The 6,528-nt window shown below is 33.2% G+C and overlaps 1 long non-coding RNA gene across 1 annotated transcript; it reads left to right on the top strand.

Moving 5' to 3' along the window:
• Positions 1-202: 202 nt before the first annotated feature.
• LOC113558751 lies at positions 203-4,831 on the top strand. Its single transcript, XR_003405692.1, has 3 exons — positions 203-1,141; positions 3,467-3,734; positions 4,676-4,831. It is a non-coding gene; the product is annotated as an uncharacterized LOC113558751 (long non-coding RNA).
• The last annotated feature ends 1,697 nt before the right edge of the window (positions 4,832-6,528 follow it).

The following is a 6,528-nucleotide window of genomic DNA, read 5'->3' as shown; positions in this document are numbered from 1 at the left end:
GTTATGCATATTATATTAAAATATTATGATGTATTTGTAGGTAATAATAATAATATATGCGTATAACTAACGATTAACGAGTCTCGCCGCCCAGCCGCCGCCGCCGTCATCAACCACCTCCACGACCACCGACGCCGTCGAGCGATTGGCGCACGCGCGAGCACACGGTCAATGCGATATATTTTTTTATAAAACGGCCGGCCGCGCGATCGCTCGTGGTCAGTACCGAGTTCAATGTCAATATCAGAGGAACCGCAATTGCCATCACACGACCGGGTTTCGCAATCACAGTTCTTGGATATTCGGCGAACATAACATAGATTGATTTCCGTACACGACATTTGTTTTATTCCCGTTACCACTGTTTTCCGTCTCGTGTATATTATCCGTTTCACGGCGATCGTTCTATCGTCGATAACAGTAATTTACGCGACGGTTTGTTTCGGCGTTTGTCGTCGGTTTACGATAATACACGTAGTATAATATAATAATTTAAGTAGATACATACGCGTCTCCGTATCGGCCGTCCGACATGTACCCGAACCCGTGGATCAGAAAACACTCCACCATCAGACAGGTGATCGACAAGCTGCTGTCGATCAACTCGAATAAGACGAGGAAGTTCGACGCTATGCTGAACAAGAAAAAGCACGCCGGAAGTAACAGGACAACGACGACGGCGGCGGTGACGGACAAGCGACGCAAACACTAGCCACGGTCGGGCGTTAGACGAAATTCGATCATCGGTATTTTTTTTCGCGTACGGCCGTGTAGAATAACGCTACAAAAAATGTCCGTCCGAAAATGTTCCTACTTATATATAATATATTATTGTGTCATACATATGACGCCAGAAAGATGCGCTGCGGCTGCACCGCCGAAGAATATAATATAATATATGCCTATGATATACATATATAATATATACGTTCACCGCACGTTACGTACACCCTCGTACCGCGTTTAACAACTATAGTATAGTATTGTATAGCTGTATAATATAAAATAATCGCGGCTACAAACGAAGACACCGTATTCAATATTATGATAAATGATAATTATTATATATTCGCCGATTATAAATATATTTATATAATATGCCGTACAAGTATTCCACTATACGTCTCCAGGAGTTCGCGAGGTAAGTCATTGATAGTTTTGCTTATTTTTAAAACGCGCGATTGATGGTTTTTACCCAAAATTAAGTACAATAATTATAAGTGTCCGTATACTACAACTATTGCTACATGTTTTTTTTTATTGAATTGCACTAATAACCTAATATATATAAAATGTTGTGTTGTGTCGGTATACATTATAAATCGAAGTTATCTGAAGTTAACAGTGATGCTCATTATGCTTTACCACAGCCTGCTCGGTTTTTATTTTATTTACATTATTAGATCTTTTCAACCATGTCCGTGTGTTTGCGATAGTCAGACTCCGACCTAATAACTACATTCGTAAAAGGAAGTGATTGTTATAATAATAATAAAAATTAATATTATATTACATGACCTATTATTGGTTTATGTACACGTTGCAATTGAACCGAAATGAAAAGGTCGTTGTATACGTGTACGGGGTCGAGACGTGTTGGACGTGCGGACTTATCCATCACAATTGATAAAATTCGGTCATTTTTGTTTTATATTTTTTATTACCCTACAAACTCGCTAATCTCCTGCATAATCCGTGCACATCATACAACGTAAAAAGCGTTACGCTCGTTAAATATTCGTGCATGCATCCGTTTATTTGAGGACAATTTCCTGTATACGATGCCGTGCCTTTCCTATTCTATCTATTCGTCTCGTTTTTAACGATGCCCCAAAAACAAAAATTGAAAAAAATAACTCGAAAGCCTTAGCGGAAGTTTATATATTGTAACACTTACGATAATCTGTTACGTTTTAAAATCAATTTACACACGTACACCCAATATAATATTATTAATTGATATATACCTGTATAGTTTTACCGCGGTATTTTTATCGTCGATTACGGAAATCGATGTAGATTAAAGTACGTTTGCATATATCATAACATTATGATACCGTGCGGTATGATGTATATATTTATATCTAATTGCAGACGATGTTTTGTCCGTTCTCGCGTTGTTTTGTTTGTTTAAGAAAACGTTACAATATTAATTAGGTACGTGCAATCGAAAATCAATTAGTTACAGTACATAGGTACGGTACGCGTAAACGCAGATATGGATTTTCGTGAAAAATACGCTTGACCGCGCCGACGATAGCTGATAATATTATTATATGTTCATAAAAATATGATAATCATACCGCGATACGTGTAATAAACGAACGGCGGCGCTGGTATGCGCGCACCGCATATTTGACATTTTATCACGAAACCAATTTATGCGATTGATAAGGACGGGTTTCTGTGGGTTATTAATAGCAATACACATACTTCTGTAGTCGGCGCGATCAGGAAAACTGAATTTACCGTTTACCATTAGCATGCACAGGATTTATATAATATAGAATACTACGGCCCCGTCCCCGTGTGGTGGATCGGCGATGAAGACGACGTCGCAGTCGCCATGATCAAGGACTCTGGGACAAAAACCGCTAAAATGCGATCGCGTTGATTGCAGGTCGCGTTTCTCGTAGGCCGTAGCCGGTTTTTTTTCCTGTACGGTTTCGTTGTTTTATTGTTTGAAAATTATTATCATGTGATTCTTAAAAAAAAACGCGTCTTTCGTTGCGTTGACCTCTGGCGGAGAATGCCGCCGCCGCCGCCGCCGCCGCCTAGAAAAATACAAATATTACACTTCATGTGTCCGCGTATATGTGCGACGTGCGCGTGTAAAATGTTGAACTTTGTATAGGCAGTATATGTATAGTGACCGTTTCCGATAAAAACAACTAGTGACCGTCGGTGGAATTCGCATCTTTGAGATTCTAAATCATGTAGCATATAATGTATAGCATGGACACCTATATACCTACCATAAGTGCGATAGTTTTAAAATATCAACAAAAATTTTCAAATTTTTTAATGTACTCGTACATAATATTATAAATGCCTTATATTATATTATTATATAATAAGATTAATACCGTTTTGCGCGTTCAACCGACAGATATAATACTTATATTGATATTATGTTATTTATATCATATAATATTGAGTAAATTAAATAAATGTATTTCAGCAGACATAATATAGTATATTATGTTACATTTTTCACAATTTTTCTACTTTTTGTTCCATGACATATAAAAATAATATATGTATGACTTTTCGTGTTATTTTTAAATGTTTCGGGCACGATTCTTTATAATCGTGGTTTTGGGTCACAATTTACGTGTAATGAAGTAAGGACCGTGAGCTTTTTCGCGGAAACGATTTACCAACTCCGATAATCACACTCCGCGCGCCATCGCGATTATTTTGGTTATCTTACTGATGTACTTTTTTTGTTGTTTTTTTTTTGCAGTTATTTGTTGGTCGTCCGAGTTTATAAACTGTACAACGTCTGGGTCGCAATATAACCACATTGTTATTTTTTGTACCCACGTGGCGTATTCTGTTGGTCCATTTTACCGTCAATTTAGTCAAAACGGATTTGGACTATATGTATAATATCATAATCATCATCATAATCATCATCATATTAAACCGACGACCACGCAGGTGGATTCGCGTTCCACGGAAAAATGAACGACGACACATCGTCAGCAGCTATCTGATTTACGTAAAAACAGGTGAGCATTGTTTGTGATTATATTTATATATATTCCATAATATTACTATACAATTATTAAACATCGTTAATCGTATGGAAGAATATATGTTTACATCGATCGATACGATTTCGCTGCATTCCTATACGTTTTTCCGTCATAATTATGTCCCATTATATAAATGAGACACGTTATTATTTTTAAGTTATATCTTTACTGAAATTTCGATCAGCGATCACATCGGTACTGTCGGCGGTTGCATAAAAAAATTCAAAAATAAAATAATTTTGTTACAAATTTCGTATTATAAAGCAAACCCCCAAATAATGAATATTTAAATAATTAGAAAAATTGCAGCAATTATTATTATATTATTACAATATCTATTATATTATCGACTATCACTGTGGAATTAGGTATATTGCTATTCGGGGATTTCGTGTGATGTTAAGTTATTAAATATCACGATTAAATTCCTGCACAAACTTTGCGCATACGGGAAATCATTGGTTTGAATTTAGAATTCGGCGGGGGGGGAGGGTACAGTGAAAATTCCCTTGTTATCCTCTGTCTGAACGTGATACACGTTACACGTACTACGTATAATAATGTGTAAAAATTATTAAATACGAATATATAACACGGCGACATTTCGGACGAATAGACGACGCACGCGCGCCGGACTAATTGAAAACAGCGAGTCAATGAACGGATAGGCCTGTATCTTTATAATATTATATAACGCCATAGCGGCATAGCGTATTTAAACGTCGATAATACTAAATCCTATTTAACCATAACAATTGGAATAATACTATATAAAAATACAATAAATAATTCGTGGATCGTTTATCATATAATAATTCGCCAATTCGTTTATAATCCAAATATTATTGTGTACCTAACCTTCATATTATTGTATTGATTTTGTATTTATAATTTCTTTTATTGTTTATTTCCAGATTAAAATCGTATTTAGTAATACAGTTTAGTCAGAAAATTCATTTGAATTACGAATACTACTTGAAGACGACCACTTTTTATTTATACTGTTTTCGAAGTATGTGCTTGTAATATTGTTTTTTTTTTATTTTTACGTGTTATATTTGTATTATTTAATTAGTTTTATTATATTTGTATAAAATTACAACTTTTGATATTTTTATATAAAATATATAATATTTATTTAGAAAATTAATTTGTATTGTGTTCATAAGTAATTCAACGTATACGTGTATTACATAATTATATTATTTTATAGAAGGTAATGTTTCCTGTCCAATCTTGGTCATTAGGCCGAAAACCAGTACGATTCAACAAATTATTTTTTTTATTTGTTGTCGTTTAACAGTACCACACGAATAGTATCGCAAAGATTTCACATTTTTTAATCAATTCTGTATACCCTATTTAACTTGTGTATAAAACGGTCAAATACTCTCGATAACTTACTAGGTAGTATTTTATTTTTGGCAAATGTTCATTGTATACAGTCTTTTTGTACCCCTTCCTATAAAAAAAAAAACCTGTCACTAATTTAATATATTAGAAAATAAATGATTTTATTAAAACATTTTGAATTATTTTACATTCATTGACCTATTATCATATACATCGATTATCATTTAACAACAATTGGCTTATCTATTTTTATATATATATATAATAAAAACGTACAGTGCGCCTGCTATTTCAATTGTTGTTTGTTGATAAACGACAATTGATATATATATATATATACGTCATTATTTTATAGAATTTAGACTCTTTATATAAATTATCTTTCTATTAATCGATATCGAAGACTGTATACCGGAAATTATCATCTGCGTATAATATTCGTGTAATATTTATTTTAATTAACATTCAGAAATAATAGATAAATACTCTTTAGATGAACAATTTAGCTTATAACATAAATCACATCGTTTTAATAATCTAAGTAGGTATAATAATATTTTCCTATACAAATTATTGATATTATACTACGGGTATTATGTTAAGTTGCGAGAAATAAGAATATTCTATGTGGATTTTGTTCAAGTTCATAATTTATGATTTTCTACGTTTAGATAAATAATTAATCGATTTACCGAGGTATTATGATATTATATATAAAATACTATAATCTACGTTGAATTTATATTTCAATGATAAGTAAAATTGTTTAATGAAAATTCAATACCCAAGAAGAAATCATCGATATTCGACACGGGTGCCCATTGCACTATGTTCTATACGTTAAAATATTATAAGTACACATTCTTCAAACAACCTGTTCAAAACAAGACGGGAGAAATTAGTAATTACCAAAACAATAACGGTTCGAATATTTGACGTTTTTATATTATCGGATACCATATTGTAATTGTTTTTATTGGCTGAAAACCAATACGTGTATCTGCAGTTTGTTTTCGTTTGAATCGTAAAAGATATCTAAATGGTAAATAGGTATTGGTAATGACTAATGAATAGAACTTGCGTCTGTAAATCTGTAATATAATACAGTATAATATAACAGATTTATTTGACATGGAAAAATCCAGTGCTGTTCGTCTAAATATTTTCAGGGAAACGAAAAAATTTCGAGGTAGGTTAATTATTTCTTGCCAAATTTTTAGACATCCTGGATGTTGGCATTCTGCAATAGTTTGTTAGCGTTATCTTCTCGATGATAAGTGAAGTTCAACAAGGTTAGGTATTTATAGGTATATAAATATATAATATAGGTACAGGGTGTCCCGCGTTGCGATATTTCCTAAAATAATGAGGATATAATAATTCTGTTTTTTGCTATAAGACTCACAGAGACAAG

Source organism: Rhopalosiphum maidis, chromosome 4 (genome assembly GCF_003676215.2).
Source record: "Rhopalosiphum maidis isolate BTI-1 chromosome 4, ASM367621v3, whole genome shotgun sequence".
Classification (NCBI taxonomy): domain Eukaryota; kingdom Metazoa; phylum Arthropoda; class Insecta; order Hemiptera; family Aphididae; genus Rhopalosiphum; species Rhopalosiphum maidis.
The sequence above is the reverse complement of the archived record's forward strand: the minus strand, read 5'-3'. Positions and strand labels throughout refer to the sequence as shown.